Raw genomic sequence first — 16,424 nt, 5'->3', positions numbered from 1 at the left:
ATGATTTTTTCATTGTACAAATGTAATTGCTTCTAGTTAATGTGAATGTCTGCTGGACAGTTCTATAAATGATACCGTAGCTAGACTTTGTTTTCACTAAAGTACACAGAATTGCATTGAAATTTCTGTTTAATCTTTAATGGCAATAAGTTATTGCTATTGTTAAAGTTATTGTTAAGCCACATCATCTTTTCATCTTATATACTGTTTAAATGAAGAAGAAATAGTATGTCCATGTATGTTAATATTTTAATGGGGTGCCCTTTTTCACATGACAGTACCTACATAATTATTATAATTTATTTATGTTGTTTATATCAGCCCAACATATTCCACAGAAGAGCTAATGCATACCTTTGAAACTGAAAAAAATATTGTAACATATAATATTGGTCATCTTCAGTCTACATTTTGCTTTCTCTCTACAATTGTACACAGCCTTTACATTATTTCCCACAAATTGCCATTCCTGTGTTTACGCTATAGCTACAGCTTCCCCTTATGTATGCTTTCCCACCTCTCCACACTCTGATCTGTACACAGCCTTCCCCACTCGTTCTAATGTATCCTTAATACTGGGAGAGCAGAAAGTCTATCGGACCAGGCTAACTGTACTGGGCTGATGATTTACACAGTACTATAGATAGCATGTGGAGAAGAGGTTTCTCTTGGGGTGGGTTTGCAAGGTGCTGGGTCGACATAGTGAGCTGGAGAAGTTCTCCTCTCCATGAGTTGGATGGCCTCATACCACACAGCTTACCACTATGATTCCTGTGGATGTCAGTGACTGCTAACCTTCTGTAATGCGCTCCAGTTTGTATGGGGATTCATTTCCCTGTTGGATCAGACATTCCAGCGGATTCCCCTTTTGTACTACACTCCAGTCTGTATGGTGATTCACTCCCCTGTGAGAGCACTTGGCAATTTGTTCAATCCTGGCATGGGATATCCCTGCTTCCTTTGTGCATCTCCTTAGTCATGTAGAGCTTGGTTTATGTTAATGATGGCATTATTAAAAAAAGAGCCAGTGGAGCCTCATTTAGGAGTCTCAGAACACAGGACTAGCCAGATATCCCTCTGGGAAGAACCCAGCCAAGGGGTGGCTCCTGTAGGGAAACCACCAAAACCACAATAATAAGTGGCCCTATGTCAATGTAATGACAAGGGAAAAACCAAGACCAGGTATCCATCCACATACAGCTGTTTCGGGGTATTGCCCCTCATCAGTGTGGAGCAGGATTTTGACTAGGTGGGAGCAATGCCTAGTAAAGCTATACGGGAAACAGATCACTGATCTCAGACCAGCCAAAGAAAACACTGCCAGCTGCAGGTTAAAGCACTCAATGCAGTAACATCCTTGGTGCATTGCTTCCTGGGAAACCTGAATATGCAAAAAAAGAGCTTGTGGAGCCTCATTTAAGAGTCTTAAAACACAGGACTAGCCAGACATCCTGATCCTGTAGGGAAACCACCAAAACCACCATATTAAGTGATATATAAGTCAATGTTATGACAAAGGAAAACCAAGGCCAGGTCTTTGGCTGGTCTCCTTGAGATCAGTGATCAGTTCTTTATATATGTTTAGGCATACTATAGATATATTACAGTATTTTGTATCACATTGGATTCTGTACATATCTATGTTTACATGAATTTTGAGGAGGGCCCCAATTCTTACTGCCCTTTTGCCTTTGTGTAGTACCTGTATCTATCATACGCTGGGATCTGATGAAGGGAAATTGAGCTCCTGAAACGCGTAATATTTTTGCTTTAAACAATAAACTCCATCTTTTTATTTTGGCTATTGTGGACGTTCCTTTGAGCAGCGCTGAAAAAAGTACCACTTTGTTGTTTTCTTTTTGTTTTTTTTCCCAATGTTATACCGGCCCCTTTTGGGTACTATCAGTTTCTGCCCTTGGTTCCCCAGCCACATCAAACCAGCACCTTGCAGACTACACTGACACTGATACCTCCACAATCCGTGAGAGGTGATACGCACAAAGCCCAAGGGGCAAATAGGTGAGCAGCTCAACATCATTGATTCTATCTGTGCCCTCTCTGAGGCACTGGCTCTGTTCTCCTTTCTCTTTTTTCCTTTTTAGTTAAAAAAAGGCTTTTATTTTGTGCAGAACACTCATTATAAAAGACTGGAGTTCAGTATAGAATATCCTTTTTTAACATTCACATTTACTTTTTCAGTAGAACTCTGCCAGCTTATAAAATATTAGTTTTGCACGATTCACCTTCATTCGGTAACACACAACTGCAATATATGAAACCTACCAATGACTCACACAGCGGATCATTACAATTTGGCACTTTAATTGAACTTCTCGCTTCTATATATTTCTGCCACATTTCCAACACAAGTTTGTAGTAATTAATGAAAGGATAAGAGAGAAAAACATGAGTTGGCAGTTTTTTTGTCAATTTTAGTTTCCGATTAGGAAAAAAAAAAATGACCGCACAGATTGTCATAGGAATTGGCAGCGTTTTACAATATTATTCCTCATTATGTCATAGTTAAAAAGAGTTGCCTGACTTTTTTTTTTCAAGATATTCCAACTCTGTTTTACAAAAAAAAGAAAAAACCTATCTATTCAGAGCATCATGATTCATAATTACATTTCATGTCAGCCTGCTTGCAGTTATTATAATTTTAGTCAGAGACACTTGGGAAAAAAGCAGCCGTGTAAAACACGTTGCTGACTCGAATTAGTTTATGGGGACAATGTTTCCTATGTAGTGATGCGTTATGGGTAATCTATTGCCAATAAAAAACAACTACCATTTATATAAACTTTTTTTTTTTTTTTTCAAAGAACAACACTAGCTAGTTGCTATTGCTGGAATATCACACAAACAATCAGCATATAAATCATGATAATCTATATAGTAACCGGGTCAGTACTTCCAGTTCCACTGAGGAAAGTATTAAAACGATGAGACATTTTTTGTTTTATGGTCCTTATCTTTTATGATGTTCGGTGCTTTTTATTAAATATCACATTTTCTGTTGTAGGTATGCCAAAAAGACCAATAATAGTAACTGTTTCCCCCCTTTTAAATAGATCACAGTCATTGTCTTCAACATCTAGAGTTTAAGAGTAGTTATTGAGCATAAGAATATGTAAAGTAATAGACTATTTAGGATGAAGCATGCCAGATGTCTGCTATACAGTAAAGTTCAATAGCATATTTTATTGTACTATTGTTATGCTGTTGCCAGTAGACAGTAGCTTTTACCCATAGGAATATGGTTAGCTAATATTGTACTCAGGCCCGCTTCTGCCATGAGGCGGAATGAGCCTTCCGCCTCAGGCGGCAGATTTTGCGGTCCGGCAGGGGGCGGCATTATGTCCCCCCTGCTGTCATTTTTGTTAAGTATCACTTAACAAAAATGACAGCGGCCGCTCACCTGTCCCGTCGCCTGCGCTCTCCACATCCCGTCAGGTCCCGCGATGTCACCCTGCAGCTGTCACGGACCTCCAGGCTGTGGTGAGTGCCCGGGGTCGGTGGGGGACGCGCTGGGGTGATCGGGTCGCACGGGGGCGCCCTGCGCGACCCGATCACCACACTCACTCACCACAGCCTGGAGGTCCGTGACAGCATCAGGGTGACATCGCGGGACCTGACGGGATGTGGAGACAGCGGAGAGCGCGGGCCGGCTGCGGCGTGGGACAGGTGAGCGGCTGGCTGCGGGGGGGGGGGGGGGGGGGGGTGCGGGGGGGATGCCGGCCATCACTCGGGGCGGCCGCCTGAGGTTTGCCTCAGGCGGCAGAAACCCCAGAATCGGCCCTGATTGTACTTGTATGATATTGGCTACATGTGACATACGCATGCCTAGATTTGGAGGGTGGACACAGTTATCCAGGTGAAAGGGTTGCACTAGTGTTTATAACACCAAAGTAAAGAAGGAACATGCAATAATTTGAACACAAGCTATTAAAACTGTATGCCTCTAATATATTAAGTGTTGTATAATTTGACATGAAATTAAATTGATACCTTTAATTGCATATGGAGATTTGCACTAAAATTAGCACCATTTCCACCTATTCCCAAAGTTTCCCAGTCAAGGAAGGGATGATCCCAGCAACTTTCAATGGTGAGTGTGTCCTACTGTTAATGATTTAGAAATTCTTTCTGCCCTTCTTGTAGGGATGCCTTTACCATAAGGCAGTGTTTCTCAACTTCAGTCCTCAAGACGCCCCAACACGTCTTGTTGCCTTGTTGAACAGCCCAGGGCCTATGGTAAAGTTAACCCCCCCCCTGGCTGTATGTCCTGGAGGAAGTGGTATATTCTTTCCAGACTGGAGAGCAGGAGAGGTTTTCTATGGGGATTTGCTACTACTCTGCACAGTTCCTTACATAGACAGAGGGGGCAGCAGAGAGCACTGTGTCAGACTAGAAAGAATACACCACTTCCTGCTGGACATAAAGCAGTTGATAAGTACTGGAAGACTTGAGATTTTTTTTTTAATAGGAGTAAATTACAAATCTCTGGCACTTTCTGGCATCAGTTGATTTGAAAAAAAAAAATAAATAAATAAAAAAAAATGGTTGAACAACCCCGATAAAGATTCGATGATGGACACAGAAAGACACCTGACTTCATTAAGTGTTGTTCAAGTTTCCTACTAAAAGTCTGCAGTCGATTTTTGACTTGGCTGGTGTATGAGCCTAGATACCTCTCCTGCATTAGAATTCTGCAGAAAATGCTACAGGTATGATAGAATAGAAGAACGATAGTCTAACCTGACCACCTGATTCTTACTCCATATATATATATATAAATATATATATATATATATATATATATATATATATATATATATACCAAGATATCGAAGCAGGTCCGCGGATAACACGCCAATCAGATGCACAGTCCTCTCGGGGTTCGGCGCCTACCCCCAGTCTTATATATATTCATTTTTTTGTGGGACATGAAGGTCAAAAACATTGGTATCCTCAAGTATTTTTTTTTTTGATTGATTTTACAACATAAACTGATCGGATGTCCAGACCAATATTTTTAGACATCAGGCAATCTGTTCAAATTACTGTACAAAGTTCTTGCATCAACCCCTTAACTACCGCAGGCGTATTTTTGAGCCCTGCGGCTGCCTCAGGGAGTTCAGAGCGGAGCCACATGGCGACCCCGCTCAGAACCGTGGCGGTCCTGGGTGCCACATGTAGCCCGGGACCGCGGCTATTAGCGGGCGCGGTCTGATCGCTGTGCCCGCTACTAAAGGTTTCAGATGCAGCTGTCAAAGTTGACATCTGCATCTGAATCCTTTATGCAGCCTCATCCCTGGTGTCTAGTGGGGTGGATCGCCCCCCCACAGGATTTTGTCCACACATCCGGCTCGGGCCGGGGTCTGCGCCATAATGGCGCTGATCCCAGCTTGGCAGTCGATTGCTTCCGGCTGCAGCAGCCGGAAGCAATCCAGTGCCTATCTTATTAATCTATACTGTATAACTATACTGCATAGATCTCAATGAGAGATCATTGTGATTATACTAAAAGTCCCCCAAGTGTAACATAAATAAATAAAGTGTTGTTATTAATAAAAAGCCCCCTCCCCTAATAAAAGTCAGAATCACCCCCCTTTTCCTATGTTATAAATAAAAATAAATAAATAAATAAACAAACATGTTTGGTATCGCCGTGTGCGTAATCGCCCGAATTATTAATTTATCACATTTCTGATCTCGAGCGGTAAACTGCGTACGCGCCAAAAAATCCCAAAGTGGAAAATTGCGCACTTTTGGGCACATCAAATCCAGAAAAATTGTAATAAAAAGCGATCAAAAAGTCGCATATGCGCAAACAAGGTATCGATAGAAAGAACACATCATGGTGCAAAAATGACACCTGACACAGCCCCATAGACCAAAGGATAAAAGCGCTATAAGCATGGGAATAGAGCGATTTTAAGGAACATATATTTGTTAACAATGGTTTGAATTTTTACAAGCCGTCACATAAAAGAAAAGTTATGCATGTTATATATCGTAATCGTAACGACTTAAGGAACATACATAAGAAGTCAGTTTTACCCCAGGGCGAGCAGCGTAAAAACAAATACCCCCAAATAAACAGAATGCGTTTTTTTTTTTTTCAATTTCACCACACATTAATTCTTTCTGGTTCCGCAGTGTTCTTTATGAAAAAAAATTCAGCCTGTCATTGCAAAGTACAATTAGTGACGCAAAAAATAAGGGCTCATGTGGGTCTCTAGGTGGAAAAATGGAAGTGATATGGCCTTTTAAGCACAAGAAGGAAAAAAACGGAAGTGCAAAAATTGAAATTGGCTCTGTCTTTAAGGGGTTAACATAGACAATAACATAAGGATCAAGAATTGTAAGGCAGATCTTGAAGGGAATTCTCCTGGCTTCATTGAACTTAGGTCTGTGGCTCGAGCTTCTGTCTCTTTGATCATCATAGAAAATGTCATCATTCTCTTTATGTCTTTCTATAAATCAAATGGGTACATTGCACGTGATGGTTCCTTACAGTGAATTTTCTCTGTGCAGAACAAGCTGAGATTTTTTATCCGTGTCCACATTAATAAAACACATATTTAACTCTGTGAGTAATGTATGTCAATGGATATATATATATATATATATATATAATAACAATATATAATATATAGTAACAAGCAGCAAGCCGACACTAATAGGATTATGTTTTCAGAGAATCGCTACCGAAAAACATTAAATTCAGCTTGAAACAAATAAGCAAGTAGCAGTATCTCCTAGAAATATATGTAAAGCTATAGAGGTTCAGATTGTTTAATATGAGGCTTAAATTCAAATTGACAACAAGGTGTTCTAAATCCATCTGGCTCTTTGTTGAGCTGATTACAAACAGAAGCCAACAACAGAGCTGAATGAAGTCATTCTTTACACCTCATCCCCATATGCTCCAGGTCATAAAGCCAACTACTGTAGACACAAAATACAAGGTTTCTTATACAGTAAAGGTTACCATAGTATAATACAGCTAGGGTGTCATTTTGCCTCATACTGTATATCACCCCTATTTTCTGAAAGATTGTAAGCTCTTGTGAGCAGGGCTCTTACTCCTCTGGGCTACATTGTTAGGATATGTTCACACAACGTCAAAAATATTGAAAAGGTGGCCGATTTTCATTTAAAATAAAACGTCAGATTTAACTGACTACAATGGCAATGCATTGAAGTCAATGAGAAGATTGATGTCCAATGCACACAGTGTATGGAATAACTGACGTTTTTGCCGCGGATGTCAAAATAATGAACATGATCATTATTTTTGGGCGTCTTTTGCAAACAGTGGATGTTTTTTATTAGTTGTTCACACACAGTTTTTCTTTTGTCACTGTTCTTTGTCCGTCTTTACTATTAAATTCAATGAACTTTTCAATTAAGACACACCCAAAGTTCAATTAGTAATCCCAAACTAGAATAATGTACAAACACCAGTTATTGCACTAAGAGGAGACCAGGCTTTTAGACTCAAAATAACGGACGTCGTTTTAAACACAGCTGAAAAAATGTTGTGTGAACATAGCCTTAGTTTGTTACTATGTAGCACCTGTTTTATGTTGAATCTGATTTTATTAAAGGTTTTTTTGAAAAAGCAGAACAAAGTAATAAGTAGAAAGTCATTTCCAATCATAACAAATAATAACATCATCTACAATCCAATAATGCAACAGTTCACAAAAGAGTTGCCAGCCTACAATCTCTGGATTGTTTGCAACTAGCGCAGGCCCCTGCCAGGCCCAATTACGAAAGAAAAAACAAATTCTAAAGGCAGTGCTTAGGATACCAACAGGAAGTAGAAAAAGAAGCAAAAATGAAACAAAGGGGAAAGGAGGGGAAAAACAACGGGACAACATTGAGAGTGCATAATACTGTAGCCACACCACCAGAAGCGTAAATTCGCTTCCGACTAACATGACAAGACAAGACAAGAAAAGAAAAGCTAAAGCAGACACCTATATCTTCTCTCCGTCTGAGGTCAGTGAACCAGAAACCGCGAGAATATGGAGACCATCTCCGCGTACAGTCAGGACCAAAATAGATGACTCAGGGAACTCAACGCATTAGCTGTGGGAAGTCGGGAGAATCTTTAAACAAGATCCATCCCTTCCACACCTTAGAGTGGGCCGCATTACGGTCGTGATCTTCCGCAATAAGCTCCTCATATTTTCAAATTGCATTCAGTTCCGCCAGCCATTCCATCATGGAGGGGCATGTCGAGGTCTTCCAATGCCTGGGAATGACCAGGCGTGCCGCTGTCAGGAAGTGTCTCAAAATGCCCTTTTTGATCGAAGAGATGGAGCCCGGGAGCAAACTCAGTAAAGCACATTGTGGAGTGTTAGTAAGTTCTCTCCCAGAATAGGCCTCATGCACCCAAAACACTCTATCCCAGAAAGGTTTAATCACAGGGCATGCCCACCATATGTGCAAGATTCCCCCATCCGAGGACCCGCACCTCCAAAAAGCTCCAGAAGCGGATGGGTACATGCGCTGAATGTCCGCGGGGCACCTATACCACCGCAACAAAATTTTATAGTTCTTTTCTTTTGCGTGCGAGACCATGGAGAGACCATGAGTGAGAGTACAGATTTTCTGGATCTGTTCCTCCGAGAAGGTCATAGAGCAGTCGGTTTCCCATTTCGCAAAGAAATGGGCCCGGCCTGCATTACTGAGTGATTGAAGCAGCTGATAGAGTCTAGAATGAATCCGTGGCGCCGACGCATCAGAAAGGACCCAGTTATCGAAAGCTGAGAGAGTCCTAGGAAGAGCCGCTCTGGACACAAGAGCTTGGAAAAACGACTGTAGTTGACAGTATTCCAGCCAGGAGATTGAAGCATCAGGATATGCGGATCTAAGTGACTCCAAAGTGGGCAAAACCCCCTGAGGAAACACCTGAGACAAGCGCACTTCCGAAGAACTGTCCCACACCAAAAATGTGCGTCTCAACATTCCAGGTTGAAACCCAGGATTCCCAAATAGTGGAGACATCAAGCCAGGTTGAGAGGAGATACCATGTCTGGACACCCACTTGTCCCAAATGCAAAAAACGTGCGGGGCAAGGAATGGCCACGAGGTCGGATCCCCTCGATCGGCAGGAGAGAGCCACGGAGCCATTAGAATGTTAGAGGGGGCAAGCGATCTCTCTATCTATTGCCACCCACAACTTCGCCCGGTCAGCATGCGTCCAATCCAGCAGACGAATAAGAACGGCTGCCTCATGGTAAAGCTGGAGGTCAGGGACTCCCACGCCCCCCAGGTGTTTCGGTTTAGACAAGATTCCACGCCCTATTCTCGGACGTGATGCTGACCAGACGAAGCGCGTGAAGGCGCGTTGGAGCGTTCTAAAATAGGAAGCAGCCACATGAATGGGAACAGCCTGAAATAGATATAGGAACCTCGGGAGAATGTCCATTTTGAGCACTGCCATACGGCCAAACCATGACAGATATTTTGTGTGGTAAGTCGATAACATAGATAAGATCTTAGTCTGTAGCGGGGCATAGTTAAGAGGGAAGAGAAGGTGCAGCTGGGAAGGAATTTGGACACCGAGGTATGTAATGCACTCCTCCCTCCACTTAAAAGCAAAGCCATGACGGAGGTCATCTAGAGTACTGGGAGAGAGGGATACATTAAGCGCCTCAGTTTTGGAGAGATTGGCCTGGAAATTGCTCAGTCTACCGAATCGGTCGAATTCAGAAAGGATAGTGGGGATGGACACCTGGGGTGAGGTCACATAAAGTAGCAAATCGTCTGCGTATAAAGCCAGTTTGTGGTGGTCCTGCCAATAGCAAGTCCCTTTACATCAGGGTTGCGCCTCAAAGCTACAGCAAGATATTCCATAGTGAGAACGTACAATAGGGGCGACAGGGGGCAGCCCTGTCTCGTGCCGTTCCGGATGCAGAAGACCTCAGACAGGATGCCATTTGCTCGAACTCTGGCACTGGGATTCGCATACAGAGCCATGACCCGATCTATGAAAGACTGACTGGCCCCGATCTGTGCTAATGAAGAACGCAGAAACCGCCAGTGCACCCTGTCGAAGGCCTTCTCAGCATCGATAGAAAGAAGGCAGAGCAGAGTTTTTGTTCTCTGGGCATGAGCGATCAGAGTGATTGTGCGTAGGGTGCTATTCCTAGCCTCTCGGCCAGAGACAAATCCCACCTGATCTAAGTGGATCACATCAGGAATCACAGTCCCCAGGTGGTTAGCTAGTAGTTTGGAATAGAGCTTGATGTCGCAGTTGAGCAAGGAAATGGGGCGATAGCTCCCACAGACTAGGGGATCTTTGTTTGGCTTGGGCAGGACCACCACATGGGCCTCCAGGGATTGGCGGGGAAAGGGGCATGTGGGCGAAATGCTACTAAAGGCTTTGAATATCAATGGCGCTAATGTGGACTTAAAGGCCTTATAGAATGGGGCGGTAAACCCGTCTGGTCCGGGGTTCTTGCCATTTTTAAGGGCAGAAATAGCAGCCTCAATTTCGATAACAGAGAAAGGAGAATCCAGCAGCTCTATCGCATCAAAATCAAGCCTGGGCAGAGCAGTCTCGTTAACGTAGTCCCGAAGTCTTGCCTCCAGAGCAGAGCTGGGCATATCGGAGTAAGCTCCGCGAATATTGTACAGGTCCTTAAAAAAGGCCCCAAAAGTATTTGCTATAGCTCTAGGATTATGGATCAATGCTCCACTCGGGAGGCGCAGAGACGGGATATACGTGGAGTAGGTGTGCGGATGAAGGAATCTGGCTAAAGCTCTGTCACATTTATTTGCTTGTTCATACCGGTAACTGCGGAATCTCTCCCGTCTGCGGGTCGCGGTTAGAGATATTAGGTCTTTAATGCGTTCCCTCAAGGAGGAGATCTGGACCCATAGGTCAGGAGTAGAAGATGTCTTATGGGATTTAACCGCCGCATTCAGTTCCTCACACAGTAGTTTAAGTTTGGCACCTCTTTCCCTCTTAAGCCGTGCCCCTGTTGAATAAAGACGCCCCTGAGGACGCATTTAAGGGCCTCCCACTGTAGAGATGGGGCAGTCTGATCCGATTCATGCGTGGCTATAAATGTGGCTATCGTCCTCTCAATTTCAGCTTTACATACCGCATCCTTCAATAAAGTCTCGTTGAGACGCCAGGTCCATTCCCGCGGTTCTCCCCCTGGAACAGCAACGGACAAGTATACGGGAGCATGGTCCGACCACACTGCCATTCCTATTGAGGCGGAGTGGTGAGAAAGTAGAGTTAGTTGTGAAACAAAGAACATATCCAATCTGCTGTGCGTGTTATAAGCAGGAGAGAAGTAAGTGTAGTCCCGGTCAGTCGGGTGAAGGATTCTCCACACATCAACCAGGAGGTGTAGGTGTAGCGCCTGCAGAGCTTGAGTTCTGGACGAGCGAGGGACCACCGATCGCCCCTTGGAGGTATCAAGAGGGGGATCCAAGGCCAGGTTAAAATCCCCTCCCAGAATGAACACCCCTTCTATGAAGTAGTCCACTTCCAACAAGATGTCTCTTAATACAGACCCCTGATTAACATTGGGGAGGTAAACGTTACCTATGGTGTATTTAGTATTAGCTATTAGAACTTTTAGGAACGCGAATCTACCCTCAGGGCTCACTAGTGTGTCTAGGACCTGGTGCTGTAAAGACTTGTGGAGGGCGATTGAGATACCCCTGGACTTGGAAAAGAACTGTGTAGCCAATAGTTGAAGTGAGGAGAGCTCATTGTCGGGATATGGTTGGTTTGGAAGTGTGTCTCCTGGAGCAACAGAACATGTACCCGTTGTCTATGCATAGAGTATGTGACGTGAGAGTGCTTCGAGGGTTCATTGAGCCCCTGGGCATTCAGGGAGGCAAGTTTCAGTGATAGGAGGGCCATTGCTAGCCACCAAAATCTCAGACGGAGAGGAGAAAGCAGACAAAACACCCACAGCACAAAACCAAGACAATACATTGACAGAAGAAACAACAACAACAACAAAAAAAAAAAAAAAAGGGGGGGGGGAGAAAAGAAGGGGGGAAAGAGAGGGGGATAGAGACACTAGAACGTAATGGGAGCCAACAGACTGGCACCCACAGCTGCAAGAGAACTAACCTCTTGCAGAAAGGTACTCCCGTCAAATCAGGAACAACGCCACAGGCGTCAACCTAGGTAGGGACTTGTCTAACAACGGGAAGACAGGGCTCCCGCCTAGGGGAAACATAAATGCTGTGCAAAAACGTAATCATCCAATGAAACTTAAGGCAATAACAGTGTGCAGAGTAAAACGGACTAACAGGCACAGGCCAAACTATTCTATCCATAGCCCCCCACCGATGCCCCAAAAAAGTATTCTCAGCATATGAGCGGACCCAGTCAGAAGAGAAAGCAAAAGGCAAGAGAACAAACAAACAGGAAGCCATGATAGAACGAAGCAACAAGTGAAATAAGGCACATTCGCTTGGTAGTGGACAAGTAAGGGGAGAGGCCCCTTTTTCCGCCAAGGTGGTCACAGGAAAGTCAGAACATGGTACGGTGGTCTCTTCAGCGAGCCGCATCTGAAGCTGCAGCAGCCTCAGTAGCCCATCCAGGGGCCAAGCGTCCCGGGAGAGAAGGCATCAGGGACCAGTTGGGCAAGAGACACAGGCGGTAGATCAAGCGCCGAAAGAAAATCAGATAACCCAGACGGATCACGAAGCTCATGGCGCCGACCATTCCTGCGCACAATCAGATGAAATGGGAAGCCCCATGCATAAGGGATTTCTTTGTCTCTCAATAGTTCCAGCAACGGTTTTAAGGCTTTCCTTTGCAGAAGAGTGTTGCGGGACAAATCCTGAAGCAGGGTCAGGGAGAGATCCCCATAATCAACAGAGTCCAAGTTGCGGACCGCCCGCATTATTTCCTCCTTGACCCTGTAGTGATGTAAGCGGCAGATGACATCCTGCCGTCTGGCAGGGTCTTGACTAACCGGTCCCAAAGTCCTGTGTGCCCGGTCAATTTCCATGTCATCGGAGATGGGCCGATTTAAGATCTGGCTAAAGATATCCTGAAGTGTCGGCACCAGATTTGGGGATTTTACAGCCTCGGGCAACCCCCGCACCCTAATGTTGTTGCGTCTGCTGCGGTTTTCAGCATCATCTTGTAGGCGATATAATTGTTGGATATGCTGATCATGCGCCTCGTATTTAGCTTGTATGTCAGAGACTTGAGAGGAAAGGGAGTCGTGGCCACAGGCCAATTCATCCACCTTGGTGTCTAACTCCTGCACAGCAGCTTTGACAGAAGAAATCTCATGTTTATAAAAATTTTCCAGACATGTTCTTTCCAGTCCCAGCTCATGTCATTATCAGGGGCAGCAGCAGAGGTGACCCCCATCTGGGAGGAGCTGAATGGAGCTGCAGAAGGGTTGAGGGAGGCAGCCCCCATAGTGGCCTGCCTATTTGCACTGTCTTTCTGTTTTTGGCCAGATCCTTTAGCAGCCATAGTTAACAAACTGGCTGGCTTTACTGTGTGGAGGGGAGAGAAAGAGGAAAGAAGTGGCCAGTCCTCCTCAGATAGGAACAGGAGCTGATCAGGGCTGCTGCGCTCCTGGGAAGCAGAAGTGGAAAATGGAGGATCTGCAGGGAGACCAGGTGCCGACAGGCAAGATGGCGCCCGCCCCAGATCACTGGAAGGAGCCTCAGCGGTATCTGCAAGCGCACCGGGAGCCGTCAGCAGAGTGCCCGGAGGGCGCAGAGAAGCCGGTGAGCTATGCTGGGGAAGCGGGAGGGTAGGGTAGGGCTGTGACTCACCGCCAGCTATCCGGGTTAGTAGTGGGTCCGGTGCGGCGCCCTGTAATGGCGGCGCTGAGTCCTGTAATGGCGGCTGAGCCGCGGCTGGCTGTGAGAGCGCGGGCTGCTGCTGTGATGTGGCGGGTTGCCGATCGGGTGGCAGAGGAGGAATGCGGTCCTGAAGAGGAGCAGGGGGCAACAACGGAGCCCACAGGAGTCCCGGGAAGAGCGGCACCACAGGCAGGGTCCTCTGGGAAAGATGGCGGCCGCACTGCAGAGGAGGACCGGCGGGAGGCTGGGAGGGAGAGGAAACTGTCCAGGCTGCCTTGCCGGATACCCGAATGGAGCAGTCTCTTCTGTGGGGTGAGTCCTTTAGATTTCTTGCTCATAGAGCCGGCTAGAGTAGGTGAGGGAGGATGAAAAGCCAGGATATTTTCCCCTAATGGCGGGAGCTCCAGAAAGATGCGACCTCACACTGCCATTGCCAGGACACGCCCCCGTAGCACCTGTTTTAGGCTATGTTCTCATGATGGGATTTTAGTGCAAAATGATGGCCGTCTTGGAACCCTGTTCTGGCGCCAATTTTAAAATACATTTACATGAAAGAAATGATTATCATGCAGTGCATAGTACTTACGAACCAAGCTTATTAATTATGCTACTGTGTCCTCTGAAATACTTAATTATACCCCTGTACCCCCTATACCTACTATAACATTGTGCTATCTAACCTTTTTAATTATGCCAATATGTCACCTGACAAAAATGTATTATGCAAGTGCAACCTATGACTTAATACATAATGCTAGTGTGCCCCTTTAAAAAATGAAATATGCCACTGTGGCCCCTGATTTAATTAATTATGACAACATGTCCCTGATCTATTATTGATATCACTTCTTGCCCTGATTAATTAATGATGCCACTGTGCTCCTTGACCAATGACTTATTCCATAGTGCCTGCTGAAATAATTTATACCACTGCACCCTTTGACCTAACTAATAATGTGGCAGATTTACTTATAGAACCCTTTTAGGACACTGCAACATCTGACGGAAGGGTATGACCTTGGTGATGGGGGTGTGGTATGAGATGTGGGTTGTGGTATGAGATGTGCATGAAAATGTGCCAGAATTATAGTGCAAAATTCGGGTGGTGTCAGAAAGTTATACTGATATGTAAATTCCACTTCTTATCAGTTGCTGCATGCCCTACAGGAAGTGGAGTTTTCTTTTCAGTGTGACACAGTGCTCTCTGCTGCCACCTCTGTCCGTGCCAGGAACTGTCCAGAGCAGGAGAAGTTTTCTTTGAGGATTTGCTACTGCTTTGGACAGTACCTGTAACGGACAGAGGTGGCAGCAGAGAGCACTTTGTCAGACTGAAAGGAAAACACTACATTCCTGCAGGACATAACCTAGGCTGTATCCCTGTTTTACAGGTGGTACTCGGGTTGTCTCCACCTTCCCCATGGAACGGGAAGGCAGCAGGAGTCAAATACCGATGGTTCGGGTACGTACAGACCTGAACTTCGGCGCAGTTCGATCATCTCTACTTATAAGTACTTGAAGGTTTGATATTTAAAACAAAAACAAAAAAACAAGTAATTTGTAAATGTGTGTAACTTTCTGACACTGGTTGATTTAAAACCTTTTTCCAGGTGTACCCCTTTAAGCCAGCTAATAGTTGACCAAAACTTGGCCCAGACAGTTTAACAATACAACATATTTTAAACAGTCTTAGCTGCATTGAGATACAATAATAGTTTACCATTACATTCTAAGAAGCAAATTGAAAAGTGAATGTCTTTAGTGAAAAGTGATTGCCTTTCATAATATGGCCAACAGAAAAATACTTATGATTTTGTATGTAAAGCAAACACAAATTATCAAACTTTTTTCTCTCTAACTTCTATTTTTTACTAAGGCTATGGTCACACATAGTAAGAGATCGGCCATTCCATGACCCCGCCGGGTCACGGAACAGCCAATCTCAGAAAAGATCATCCCGTCCGGTACTGCAATACTGCAGGATGATCTCTAGCGCTGCTGACGTCTGATGCGGGCACATCTGTGCGCGCCCACATCAGAACTCCCCACTGCACACAATGGAGCGACATGTCATTTTCTCACAGCGCCGGTAGGGATCCCGGCTGGAGTGTATACCATGTGTATATACTCCAGCCGGGATTCCCTCAGCCTGCAGCACTATGTAAGTACTGCAGAAATCACATGCGTTGTAATAACGGCCGTGATTTCTGCGGAACATACGTAGTGTGAACATAGCCTAAGGCTATGTTCAGACTACATATGAGACTGGCCGTTTTGGGACCCGGCTGGGTCACGGAACGGCCGGTCTCAGAAAAGATCGGCACTGCAGTAACGGCCAAGTGATCTTTAGCGCTGCTGAGTTCTGATGCGGACGCATCAGTGCACGCTCGCATCAGAACTCCCCACAGCACACTATGGAGCGTGCGGCTGGAGCCGCCCGCCCCATTGTGTGAACTGACAGGGTTTTCTGCGGCCACTTTTTACTGAACAGCCGCCGAAAACTGACATGTCAGTTTTCTACGGCACCGCTAGGGATCCCGGCCGGAGTGTATACTATGTGTATACACTCCGGCTGGGATCCCATAGGCGGCAATGTTACG

Source organism: Dendropsophus ebraccatus, chromosome 6 (assembly GCF_027789765.1).
Source record: "Dendropsophus ebraccatus isolate aDenEbr1 chromosome 6, aDenEbr1.pat, whole genome shotgun sequence".
Classification (NCBI taxonomy): Eukaryota; Metazoa; Chordata; class Amphibia; order Anura; family Hylidae; genus Dendropsophus; species Dendropsophus ebraccatus.
Note: the sequence above shows the minus strand (reverse complement) of the source record.